The 14,578-nt window shown below is 44.2% G+C and overlaps 1 pseudogene; it reads left to right on the top strand.

The window, feature by feature from the left end:
* Nucleotides 1–1,000: 1,000 nt before the first annotated feature.
* On the top strand, nt 1,001–13,805 carry LOC111847493 (kelch-like protein 10; annotated as a pseudogene).
* Nucleotides 13,806–14,578: the final 773 nt, after the last annotated feature.

Below are 14,578 nucleotides of genomic sequence, written 5' to 3'. Positions count from 1 at the left end.
ATTTAAATTTAATTTGACTCCTCAAGCAAAGTTGACTAAACCTCTGTACCTATGTTAATCGAACTTGCAAAATAGTGTTGAGAATTTAACAATCCAAGTTTATTGAAACTTTGTAAATTCCAAAAGTTTTACATAATTATCAGACTTAAGTTGCTATAAAAGGCAGTTATAAAACATGTATGAATCAATGTTGTTGTTTTTTTTTTAATCGGCAGTCTTTAAAGTAAAGCTAAACAGTTTACTGTATAATTTATAGTTCACAACTATAAATAGTTCACAAGCTTCACAAACTTGACTGAAGACTCTGCCATAAGTTGCCCGACTGGACAACTTGTCCCGACGGCGCAGCACAAGGTCCATCTTCGACCCTCTGCTGTGAAGATCACCTTGTTTACACAGTGCCCTAACTTCACCTATCTGAAATAACTGTAAGGACCTGTGACAATGTTAGACAGGAAATTGCATGTTTTTGTTACTGTGTTCTGTACGGACTACATTTCCCAGAATGCCAGGGCAAGAGTTGCCGCGTTTTGGACACATAACAGTGGCCAATCCTGTTCATCCATGCTGATGGGTTGCATATAGGATGTACATGGACCAATACTAGAGACGTGTTAAGGAACTGCGCGGCTAAGAGAGAGCGGGAGAACACGTTGGAGAGTCGTCGGAGCAGGACCTGAAGAGGGACGGAGCAGGATTTGAGAGGAGACGGAGCAGGTTTCGGTTTCGCCCTTCGGGAAAAGAAAAAAGTGTCGCCCGGAGTGTTTTGCTGTTTTGCCCCGGTGCCGGAGACCAGGAGGTATACGGCTGCAAGGGAGGTCGGCAACACGACGCCGTGTGGATTTGCACAACGTCGAAGGAAGCCCTGCTCGCCGGAACTCGCCTGCGGCCACTGCTCGGCATTGAGTTCTCTTTTCTTTTGATCCCGAACAAAGTTGTGGAATAAAAAGTGCACCAACGACTGGGCCCCAACGCACCACGCTGTGCAACAGGTTTTTCTTATGCTTATACTTTAATTGCATTGCAGCGAAATGTAAATGTAGGTTTACCGTTTAAGGGTACGCTGCTCTTTGTTTTTTTCCCTCTTTACTTTAGTGGTCGTATTGGAGCTGTTTTCTTTCTCCCTTGCTGAATAGGGCTCAATAAATAGCCCGGTTATGTTTAAGTAGTGTTGAATGTCTTTATTGAGGAAGTTGTGGTTTTGTTTTATATTCTGGGGGAATATGTTATGACCTGATTAGCTTCATCTCAGTTCAATATTCCCACAGTGGAGGCACCGCGCTGCTAAATCTATTATTTGTGTTTTAAATGTTCGGTCTAAGGGAACAAAATCTCGTCGCATAACACCTAGCGGGTAAACAGGGAGTCACAGCCACTTCTAGTGAACTTAGAACCCAGGATCTAGTTAACGTGGTCAGCTTGTAGTCGCGTGTACCCCCTTTGGTGGCTGAAAGGGGGGGTTACATAACAATAAGGGTATATGATGTTGGCAAATGTTATTTTATATTATTTTGATGGATACGTGTCTGTAAGAAATGGAGGGACACTGCTGTCATACTGCATGTATGATAACATGGATGAAAAATATAGATCAATATATAGATAAATATAGAGAAATATAGATTCAAATTTGGTTTTCAAAGGGTCCAGATGGAACGTTAGGTAAAGCTCCGTGCACATACTGTGGTGATGTACTTTTCACCGAAGCACAATCAGCCAATACAGCAGATGTTACTTCAGAATTGTTCTTTATGTGGTTGTCTGCTAATTAAGTTAAAAACTAAGCTGGTTCTTATTCTACGTAAGGACGTTATTTCAACTATCGCCACCAGCAGTATCGGAGTGTATGAGAATTTGTCCTTATATGGTAATTGTGTGACATTTGACCCCGCCCCTTCCCACAGACAGCAGCCAGGGTCCTCTCATTGGGTGCGTTGGACGCTATCCAGTGAGCTGAGACAAGACTGGACTCTTTCGGTACCGTGTCTCTTCGGAGAATCCTTGGGTACCACTGGTTTGACTTTGTGTCGAATAAGCGGTTGATAGAGGAGTCCCAAATAAGGCACATTACCTGCATCGTGAGGGAGCGTCAGTTACGGCACTACGGCCATGTGGCGCGTTTTCCTGAAGGTGATCTGGCTCGCAGGATCCACATTGCTGAAGACCTGAGCGGCTGGACCAGGCCGAGGGGACGCCCACGTAACGCCTGGCTGCGGCAGATGGATGGCCATTTCCGGAGGGTGGGACTGGACCATGTATCTGCCTGGGGGTGTCGCTGGATGTCGAGGAGTTTCGCTGCGTGGTGGGTGACTTGAAGCCCAACTAACTTCCAGTCTCATACATGTTGTGATAAATAAATGAAATACGGAAAAATCTTGATAACCTTATATGAAACATGCGTGATTTTAAAATGGGTACTTCACCTGTTGCCTTAAAAAACCCGCCACTAGTCCGATGTTACTATATAAATAATCTCTGCTCACGTCTCTGCTACAGCCAAATTGTCCCTATATACCGCATGTCTAACTTAGGTACAATTAAGGAAAATACAATATGTTTGTACATAGAATTATATGTATTTTAATAGGCATGTTAAGCGTTATGTTTAAAAATAGTTTCAACTTACTGATTCTTCAAGCCAGTAAAACGCTAAACGAAATTGTGTCCTTCCCAGTGTAATTTCCCACAAAGCTTAGTAACTGACACACCATTCCGTAACACCGCTGAAACACATGTGATGGATACTTTTAGTTTTTCCTTTGTAGAAATGCAACCGAGGAGAAAAGACAGGAAGACAAATTATTAATTTAAGAATAATTTTATATGTATTGGTTCTTCAATTTGGGGAATTCATGATTTAGTTATTCGTACATAATACAAAAAATAAAACTTAAATTCTCAGAAACACAGTATACATTTCCCGAAAGAGCTGTTAAAAACGTTTCACTTGTTCATCTTGTACAACTGTTTGTACAAGTAATGTTTTTTTTTTTTTTTTTTTCAATTTTTAGTCTCGAATATAGATTTAAAAACAACAAATACGGTATCTTAAAACACTGACGCACTTATCGCACTATATATTCCTGTACACGTCTGATGCTGGTCATTTCGAGTGAAATAAGAAAGAGACCAGACATCCACATTTTTGAAAAATGATGGCATACGACATGGAGCGAGAAATGATGTCCCTGGCTTTCCCAGTGTTCAACAAGCTGCGGCTGGCGGGACAGATGTGTGATGTGGTCCTTGTCGCCAACGATGTAAAGTTCGAAGCCCACAGAATAATTCTGTGCGGCTGTAGCTCCTATTTCCAGTAAGTAGCTGTGACCCATACATACTAATGATGCCAAAACAACAAGAAGCCAGAGTTTCCTCTCTTTAGCAGTGACTTCTACCTGGCAATAATTGTATAATATGATAACAGAATGCATTATTGTGTTATATTAATGCAGTACAGGGTTAATAAGAAAAGTATAAATACCGAGCAGCAGTTATTAAGTGCATACCACCTTAACTTTTGACATATTATAATAATTTGGAGCACGTAAATTGGAGGCAAAAAACCCCCTTATGTAACCTTATCTGCAAAACCTAAATGTATTAAATGAGTCACATCTGGATTGTTTTTCAGGGCTCTGTTCAACAGTAGCTGGAATGTTTTGGGAAAACGCGAGTACCAATTCCCAGGCGTTTCCCCAGACACGTTGAGGCAGATCATCGAGTACGCCTACACGTACTCTGTGCACATCACAATTAACAACGTGGAGAGCCTTCTGGCAGCCGCCGATCAGTTTAACATCCTGGGCATTTTGTAGCTCGTCGGCGACTTTCTGCATGACCAGCTCTGCATCGAGAACTGCATTGACCTTCTCAAAATCTATGACTTATATTGCTTCAATGAGCTGCACCAGACTGCCTTTGACTTGATTCTGAAGAACTTCAAGGAGGTCGCTAGCACCTCAGAAGAGATCCTGGATCTCACCTTACACGAGCTCTCTGATATAATTGAAAAGCAAGAGCTCAACGTCAGAGAGGAGGATGTGGTCTTTGAGGCTATCCTCCGCTGGATCATATCAATATCTGATCAATATCTGAGATTTTCCAAATAACTGGCTTCAGCTGAAGCATTATGGAAATGAGAAATTAAAATCTGGACATGCTGTTTGATCTTTTATGGTAAGAGTTTCTCTTTTCCAGCGATATATAAAAAGCATCAAAGAACTCATGATCATTCTCTTGCTCTTGTTTCCTGTGTAGGTTCGGATGGCTTGCATGGATCCCGAATTCTTTATGAAGACCATAAAGAAAAATAATTTAGTCAAGGCAAATGTGGCATGCAGGCCCATCATTGAGGACGTACTGAAGACCATGTATGACCTCGATGATGGAACTGCATGTTCTGACTTTGAAAATCCTCTGATTCGCCCACGCCTTCCATCTGCGAAGTTGCTGGCAGTTGGTGGCTGGAGTCAACACACAATGAACCGGATCAATGCATACGACACCCGAGCTGACCGCTGGGTGGATGTCACGCAGGATGAAGACGATGCGAATTCCTGCCATGGCACCGTTTATCTAAACGGATATATGTACTGCATCGGGGGTTATGACGGCACACACGCCGTCAATACCGTACACAGGTTCGACCCCATCACACGAGCGTGGCAGCAGGTGGCCCTGATGCACTCGTGCCGCTGTTATGCTAGTGTGGCTGTGGTCGATGGCTACATCTACGCCATGGGCCGTGATGACTTTTTGTGCCTTAACACAGCCGAGCGCTACGACCTAGAAACAAACAAATGGACGCTTATCCAACCCATGCAGGAACAGAGAAATGTTGCAGGTGCCACCATCCTGAATGGCAAGGTAGGTTAATGTGAGGGCATCTGACTGTGTTTACCCTCATTTTCAGCAGCTCTTATTCTCTTCAAATTGCTGATTTTAATCCTTAATTACTAAGTTCAGTAACCTAATGTGTTTGGATGAAACATAAATGACCTCGCATTACTGGTCAGCATTAGTGACACATTGGGTAGTACTGTGTTCTCTGGTTCTGTGTTTGTGCAGTTCAGCCCACAGCCCAAGACTTGTGGGATAGATTAACTGTGTTCCGACACCAGGTTTCCCCAATTCTGGTCCTGGTGGGCCAGAATCCAAAACAATTAGCAGATTTCCCTGTTCAAACACACCTACTAAACCTGGTATCTAACTGATTAAGGTGTGCCTGAGAATGGAAATCTGCAAGCTGCGTTGGACTCGGGCCCTTCAGGACCAGAACTGGGGAACCCTGTCCTACACTATCCATAGCACATACTTTTATGTTTGAGTCACGATGAACTTGATCTGTAAATCCCCTACCTCCTGCCTTGTGCTTTTGGGCACAAGCTCCAGGTTCATCACAACCCAGTTCTGAATGAACTTTTATGGAAGATGGATGGATTCAATATGTTTTAGCAAAATGTACATTTACACTTTGTAGATCTCCATGCCCAATCATAAACTGCATACGTTTTCATGTTTAAACTGAAACTGTCTGTGGGGGCTTCATTGGAGATGAGCCTGTTTCTGCTATGGAGTGTTATGACCCACTCACAGGGGAATGGGCCACAATCGCCCCAATGAGCTCTCCCCGATATGGCCATGGAGTCGTTGCCTACAAGGGGAGAATCTATGTGGTGAGTGACTCCTTTCTTGTACCTTGAACCAAAGGTGTCAAGTCTCATGTTTTACTCGTGAGACTGACATTTTTTTGTTGTCTTTGCTACTGTGTCATGGATTGTGGTGCGCATAAACCAAAAAAAAGGTTCAGTACCAGAAATAACCTGCTGCGAAGGCTTATCTGAATACACATAAAAAATATATGTCATCCACTTTAGCCTTCCTTCAGTCATTTCTGGGTTATAAACTGCATGGGGGGGGGAGGCGGTTTCTGCTACAAGGTTGCATAATAAAGCTTAGATTTCTGATTATATTCTGTAGTCACAGGCATAATTGGTCAGGTCGTTGTTTTTCAGTGTCTATTTAACTGCAAGTGTTTTTTTATAGTAACTGTAATAATAGCAAAATATGCAAGCATCTTTTTTGATGCCACAAAGTTTTCACTGAATTGTACAGGTTTTCCGCTGCCCAAATCCCTCTTTTCACTGCAGTTAAGTCGACGTGTGTATAACACAATTGAGTTATAAGCTTGTGTCATATATAGACAATGGGAGGTTCTAAGGCACCTGCTTTCTTAGGGATACAATTCCTTAAGAGTTCATGACTTTGGGAAAGTTGATATTTGCCCATCCCTCTGGTATCTGAATGATCATTTACCTTTGATGTCTAACAGGTGGGCGGTACCGACAGGTCTCAGTACCTGCGTAGTGTGGAGGCATATGACCCAACCACGAACAGCTGGCATACGGTGGCCCCCATGTCCACAATACGAAGCTACTTTGGCATCGCAGTAGTGGATGACCAGCTGTTCGTGTTGGGTGGGTATGATGGGCTTGGAGTCAATGAGAAGGTGGAGTGTTATGATGCGGAGGCAGGGAGCTGGTATCGTGCACAGGATATGATCGCAGCCAACGACACCTTCAGCTGCTGTGTAGTGCCTGCGCTCCCCCGCATCGTACAGTACGCTTCACCGCGTTAGTCTCCGATGGCCACCCAGGAGAGAAACCCATCTGCCTCCAACAGCCTGCCCAGTATGTAACCTCATTAACCCCCCCCCCCCATTTTCTAAAATTAATACTGTTCACAGAAAGTCTTGCAATACTTGCTTACATACAGTGGAAACATCAAGCATGTTCAATCTAACACCAACATGGGGGCCCATGCATGTGTAACAGTGTCTCTATGGCTATTTTTGGTTCCCTGTGCTGCTGTTGCCCTGGGCTCCCAGAACATGCTGTTTTACCTTTTCCATGTAATCTGCCCATAGCTATAAGCACACACTGATGGATGCTGTCTGTCACACAACCATCGCCTTTCCTCTCACCTATACAGTACCATAAAGATATACATGTGTCGGCACTTTGTGTTGTAGCTGCCAAAACAATCCTCTAATACACACACATTGTGTACATGTGCTGTCACACTGCTGACTTTGTACAGCGGTGCTTTCTGCTTTTTAACAAAGTGCCTTCAGTCACACACACTCACAATCTGTCACTCAGACATCAGGACAGTCGATCTGTTAGCTGTTATTTTTCCTGCACATTGTTATTTTTCTGTTCTCACTCTTTCTCTATCTCTCACTGATTCCATTCCTTTCAGGGATCCCTGTCCTCCTCTTCCTCTGCCTTGTAGGTGGCAACTTTCCAGAGGATGGAGCTTCTCCCAGCGGCTGCGTGTTGATGTCACCTCGCACGTCAGCAGAACAGACATGCAGGAACATGGCCCAGCACATCCTTCCAGCCCACCGAGATCATGATCCTGGACAAGTGAGCAGTGTGTACAGCTCCTTATTACTTAGTACTATTACATTAAAACAAATACATTAAAGTATACATTTAAATGATCTGAATATTTCTTTAACTCAAATCTAAAAGGTTAAATCTGAACACCATGAACATTAATTCACAACATATGCTGTATGAATATAACTCAGTGCCCCACTACATTAGCCAAGTAGATTTAAGCATAAATAACTGTTCGCTGGGCTTGCAAACTTTCAGCCATGTCCCATCTTTTCTCTCACCAATGCAGTACCATAAATATATACATGTGTCAGCACTTTGTGTTAACATAATAAAGTGGCATGTAAAAACACTTTCTAATCTTACCATTCCATCAACGTCCTCTTGTAGTGCCAAGGTGCAGCGATCACACCGTGTGAGGACCTTGTTGCTGACGTGCACGATGTTCACCAGGATTCCTGGTTTTGTCTAAAACTTGTGAAAGCTATAAACAAAAATATCAAATAAGTAGAAACCAACACAGTGTTTTTTTGTCTCTGATTATTTAAATTATTTACCAAATCTCTTTGTGTGGGATGTAGATGTCGTCCCCAGCATGATTTGTTTGCTTCCACTGTTTGGAGATCTCGCAGGCCACTCTCCATTGGTGGCTCCTTAGTCGATTCCAGGTTTAATGCCTCATGTTGCTTATTCTTATGCTCTGTAAAGCAAACAAAAAACAAATATAAGCAATGTACCACTATGCATGTATATTACAACTGTATTAGCATGCAGAGGTTTCATAAACAGCACATTATGACCAGTTTATTACCTAAGACAATATGGCCGTGCAGGTCTATGTTTAATGCAGCATCTGGTTCAACAATTTTCTGATACCGCTCTTTGGAATTCCTCCCCACATTCACAGATGGTGCAAAATATTTCTTTGCAAAAAAACATGCACAGAAGGTGTAAGCATATTGAGGAAATAGTTGTTTTTCCTCATGCCAGAGAAGATTTGCTCCACACACTGCCTGTTTAAGCAACCCACTAATTATGGAACCAAGCTGATTCTTGGGAGGACATCCTTTTCGTCTTTGCTATTCTGCTGATGGAAAACATCACTCAAGCAATAGTGCTCAGAAGAGCCAGTTACAGGGTGACAGCCTTCGTCTTCGCGATCCTTTTTCTCTCCTTTTTCTCCCTTAACCATGGCAGCCTGACCTGCAGTCTTCCCTCTGCAGAAAGTTTGAGGTTCTCTGGTGTATGATAGACCAATCTTCCATCATTCTTGGGAAAGGTTGGATTCTCTGGGTAACGCCTGTTTACTTGACTAAAAAGTCCCCTTTGGTAATCATAGACTGTGACATTGGGAAAATACTTCCATGAGAGAAGCATATCCGCTAAATCTCTAGAACTCTCTACCCTGAGGTTGAACTTAACTGAATAAATGACTCTACATGGACAAGAGATCACAGCCCAGCCACCTGTAAAAGATCATATCAGTGTCTCTAGCAAAAGTGAACAATACAATTAAATTCCAAAAGCTTTACATAATTATCACACTTAAGTTGCTATAAAAGGCAGTTATATAAAACATGTATGAATCAATGCTATTGTTAATTAATTTTTTTTTTTATCGGCAGTCTTTAAGGTTGGGAGCGTGTGCTGATGCAGCGTGTTGCCGCTCCCACCACACAGCGAAACTCCTCGGGATTTTTTCAGTTACCTAATTGGAAAAGAGGATATGGACAGCAAATAGAGGAGGTAACGAACAGGCGTCGGGTGGTCTGGGTCGCAGCGGTGAGACGGATAGAGAACTTTCAACATGATATCTCCCTTAATGCGTGTTTGCTCTCAGCATTTTCATAAAGGTGTTGTGTTTAATGCAATTATAATGTGTACTGTGTTACCGGAAGTACATGTGTAAGAAGGGAATCTTCCGGTTGATGAAGTGCGCGGGTTAGTTCTCCTACGTGGTTTCCGCTCTGCATGTACTGCTGCTTACGTGCGTGAACTTTAGTAAAGTTATAAGGTTACTCCTGTTTCCTGCTCCTTATTTTGACACCAGCCATCACAACAAATTGGCGACGAGGATTTCGATTTTTTTTCTCTTTTCTTTGCTCTTCCACGCTTGTGGAGATGGCAGTGTCTAATGTGCCTTTTCCAAGTTTTTTCCTCCCCTGCCCCGGTGAGCCGGCGGTGCCTTTCACTACGTGGCTGCGGATTTTCAACAATTACTTACTGGTGATCGATGCTACTGGTGATGCTTGGCCTGACGCCCGGAGGAGAGCAGTTTTACTTCACTGCCTCGGTACGGAGGGGCAAAGAATTTTCTATGCCTTGCCTAATACAGGTAGTACATATGAGTCGGCGGTGGACGCGCTCATTGCATACTTCGCGCCTAAAGTTAATGTGGTGGCGGAACGCCATGCCTCCCGCAAAAGGTCTCAGACAACTACTGAGTCAGTTTTGCAATATGTAGCTGCCCTGCGTGAACTTGTTGCTACGTGCGACTTCGGTGATCGCTCGGAAGAAATGATCCGTGACCAATTAATTGAACATTTATGCAGCGCACGCATTCGGGAAAGAAAGTTGCTGGAAGTGGACTTAACACTGGACAAAGCCGTAACTATTGCAACACAAATTGAATCTGCTACGGATCATGCCAAATCGATTGCAAATGTACATATTGCCCCAGTACAGGCTGTGCAGTGCGCGTCTACTGTGCCTACCGGTTACGAGCCAAAGGGTAACCTACCGCTGCGAGGTCATGTCTCTGTGCATGCTTTCGATGTGGTTCAGAAGGACATTTAGCAAATGCAGCAACTTGCCCTGCCGTGTCAGTAACTTGCAGACGTTGTAAAAAGGTTGGGCACTTCGCTAAAGTGTGTCGCTCTACTCAGTCTGATGCACGTGAAGTGCGTGAAATTCAACTGCCTGAATTTACGGTGCTTTACACGGAATTCCCGGAGAACATGCCCGGTACAATTATCTGCCCTGTCACGATTTCGGTGCCAGATTGCCAGTCCTGTGTTGTGGACTTGGTTGTTGACACAGGCTCATCAGTTTCCATTCTGCCTCACAGCATTTACTCACGTAGATTCAGTAACGCTCCATTGACTCCACCTGCAGCCAGGTTGGTGACGTACTCCAAAGCTCACATTCCTGTTCTTGGTTGTTTGTCCGCGACTGTTTCTCTGCGTGACCGTGCAGTCCCTGCGACTTTCTTTATAGTACAGAATGGAATGCCTCTCTTAGGAAGAGATTTAATGTCAGGACTACAGGTGTGCATAGCCGATAATAAAGTTCTCTGCCCTGGGCTCAGTACTGCTTTAAACTCTGCTGCTCCTGTGCTAGAATGTGCTATTACGTCACGCCCTGCTGTCGGTTGCGTGAAGAATTTCATTCACCGTGTGAAAGTTGATAGGACTGTGCTGCCAGTACACCAAAAACTGCGTCGCCTGCCATTTTCAGTCAGAAATTCTGTCTCGGAGGAATTAATGCACTTGCAGACTGCGGGTATTATTGAACGAATTGATGCATCTGCTTGGGTATCACCGATTGTGGTTGTGCAGAAGAAATCGGGAAAAATTCATTGTGTGTCGATCTGCGGGAACCGAATAAAGCGGTTATTGTCGATTCCTTCCCCTTGCCTCATATGGATGAACTATTGTCTGCTCTCAGGGGATCTACTGTGTTTTCCACTATTGATCTGACCAGTGCTTACCATCAGGTACCTTTGCATGAGGACAGTCGGGACCTGACGGCTTTCATTACCCATGAGGGGCTTTTCCGGTTTCGCCATGTCCCTTATGGATTGGCATCTGCACCTGCTGCTTTCCAAAAGATGATGTCCATTGTTCTTGCTAACGTGCCTGGAGTGGAATATTACCTGGATGACGTCATTGTTCATGGGAGGGATATGGCTGCTCATGATAGAGCTTTGGAAGCTGTTCTACATAGATTACACTCTGCTGGTCTTCAGTTAAATGAGGAGAAATGTCATCTTCGACGGCTCAGTTTACCTTTCTTGGGTCACATTATTTCGGCAGAGGGTCTGTTGCCTGATAGGGGACGGATACAAGCGATTGTCGATGCTCCTGCGCCTACTGACGCTTCCACCTTGCGCTCTTTCCTCGGCTTACTCTCCTGGTATTCCAAATTCCTGCCTAATCACGCCACTGTGGTGGAGTCCATGCGCGCCTGCTTACGTCAACAGGGACATGCATTCCAGTGGACTGATGCAGCACAGGAAAGTTTTGAGAAGGTAAAGCATATGCTATTAGTTAGTCCTGCCTTGGCTCTCTTTGACCCTACTCTGCTTACTGTCGTCTCTACGGATGCCTCAGACTACGGCCTGGGTGCCGTACTGTCACAAGTCGGGCTTGACGGTGTTGAACGTACTGTGGCGTTTGCATCACGGACACTGTCCACCACGGAACGTAAATATGCTACAGTGGAGAAGGAAGCACTTGCTTGTGTTTGGGCGGTTGAGAGATGGCGTACTTACCTGTGGGGCCATCGTTTCACTTTGCGGACGGATCACCAAGCACTCACGACACTGTTGACAACAAAAGGTGTTGGCCGTGCGGGTCTGCACGTCGCAAGATGGTCTGCACGTCTGCTGTCATTCACCTATGATGTGGTGTACCGTCCAGGTGCTCAAAATGCTCCCGCTGACTGCTTGTCTCGCTTGCCCTTACCTGTTACTTCACTGCCTGACGCTTCGTCTGCTCCTGATGACATTGACACAGAGGTAGTTGCTCTTCTTTCTTCTGTTTCGGATGCTCTTTCGGTTTCTGACTTCACATCTGCTTGTACTGCTTGCCCGGAACTGTCCAAGCTTCGTGTCCAGCTGGCGCGTGGCTGGCCTCAGTCATCGAAGGGTTTAGATACTGCTCTGTTGCCATACTACAGACTTCGTCATGAACTCTCTGTTAAGGATGATCTGGTGTTTCGTGGCTTCCGCCTAGTTGTACCTCTTGCTCTTCGTTCTAGACTCGTATCCATAGCACATGAAAGTCACCAAGGTCTGGTGAGGACAAAACAACACCTTCGCGACCTTTATTGGTGGCCGAAAATGGATGACCTTGTCCACTGTACTATCAGCAGCTGTTATGTGTGCCAACTGAGTGATAAATCGGCTCAGCCACATCCTGCTCCTCTACAACCTGTTCAGTTGCCTGACGGGCCCTGGCAGAAAGTGGCTGTGGATATTGTTGGACCTTTCGAAACTGCTGCGCCTGATTGCAGGTATGCGATTACTATGACTGACTACTACAGTAAATGGCCAGAGGTTGCCTTTACCCCCAGTATTACGTCTGCTTCAGTTATTGCCTTTTTGTCTGCATTTAGTCGTCATGGCAACCCGCTGAGCATTGTAACTGACAATGGTGTCCAGTTTGTTTCTGCCCCTTTTGCTGCCTTCCTGCGGGAACGACAAATACGTCACCATAGGTCTTCTCTCTACTACCCTGCTGCGAATGGAGCTGTTGAACGATTCAACCGCGTCCTCAAACAGACCATTCAATTGGCAATTCAGCAACATCAGCCCTGGAAAACTGCTGTGACAGACTTTTTACATGTCTATCGTGCTACGCCCCATGCTACAACTGGTACTTCACCGTTTGAACTTCTTCATGGACGGCCGATGCGTACTAAGCTGTCAATGCTGCCACCTGCCCCACCCTCTACACAGACTCATGTGGCTGTTCGTGATCGTGTCAGCCGGGCCCAGCAGAAGATGGCGGAATACGCTGATGTTGCACGGCGTGCACGTATCCCTCGCTTTCGAGAAGGGGACAGGGTTCGAGTGAAAACGTCCCTGCATGTTCCCAAAGGCCATAGGAGATTCTCAGATCCCTTGACAATAGACAGAAAACTGGGTGATGGAAAAACATGGAATGCCTCACACCTCACTTTATTTCCAGGCTCCACCCCTACGCTTCCAGTGGAAAATAGTACCACAGACTGCATACAAACTACCAGGCCTAAAAGAGTTGCACACAAGCCAAGTTGGCTGAAAGACTATGTAACTTAATGGAAGAAGTTCAGTGAATATTTTACATTTCCACTGTTGTATTCTATTACTAATAAGTGTTACAACTGTTTGGAGACTTACATTATTGTAACAGTGATGTTGAACAGGACTTGCTGATTGTTATTATGTTGCATTGGTGTGAAAATTGCATTAGTGGTAACTGTTACATACTGTGTTTTGAGTAGTGGGTAATCGCTTCTTCTACAAAGGGGGAAATGTTGTGTTTAATGCAATTATAATGTGTACTGTGTTACCGGAAGTACATGTGTAAGAAGGGAATCTTCCGGTTGATGAAGTGCGCGGGTTAGTTCTCCTACGTGGTTTCCGCTCTGCATGTACTGCTGCTTACGTGCGTGAACTTTAGTAAAGTTATAAGGTTACTCCTGTTTCCTGCTCCTTATTTTGACACCAGCCATCACAACAAAAGGCAAGTAAGATGTTTTGTGTTTAGGTAGTATTACTGAATATGCATTTTTTGTCTTCTAAAGTTGGTATTTTCACATTGGTTAACCTACTGTACGCTAGCAAGCTATAGTCTCACTACGGAGGGTAGCAGAAATGGGTTAATCTGTTCGTGTTTAACTAGCGTTACAGAGTGAATGCTTTTTAAAGACAAAAGTAAACAGCAAAGCTGTAATGACACGTTTATCAATGCATGTATGTGTATATTCGCGTGCATGGATTATAAGCCACAATGCTGGATAAGGCTGTCACTGTGTGCTGTGCCCTGACAAACCAATGCCGAACACAACAGTGTGTTTTGGTAATGAAAATGTATTATTACTGATTACATAAAACATTACATCGTTGGGGAGAAAAAAATCACTGAATATGAAATATTAAGTTTCTTAACCAAACGTGTTTACATCCGCGATACACTCAAATGTGACTGACAAAGACCGATACCGATTTCTATGCACTGTTGCCAACTCCTCAGCATGGAAAGTAGCTATTGGCTGTCTCAAAAATCACTAAATGACACCATCGCCTGATTTATCTATGGAAGTAAATCTGTGTCATCACAATTTGAATTTTATATGCCACTGAAATTCTAACATTTAATATTGGAAACATGCATCGGAAATTCGACTGTCCGAATTCAAAGCAAAAATACGAGGTTAAAATACGAGTTATACATCCGGGATACCAAGGC

The sequence above is a fragment of the Paramormyrops kingsleyae genome, chromosome 12, assembly GCF_048594095.1.
Source record: "Paramormyrops kingsleyae isolate MSU_618 chromosome 12, PKINGS_0.4, whole genome shotgun sequence".
NCBI classification, from domain to species: Eukaryota; Metazoa; Chordata; class Actinopteri; order Osteoglossiformes; family Mormyridae; genus Paramormyrops; species Paramormyrops kingsleyae.
This window is presented reverse-complemented; position numbering and strand designations above follow the sequence as displayed.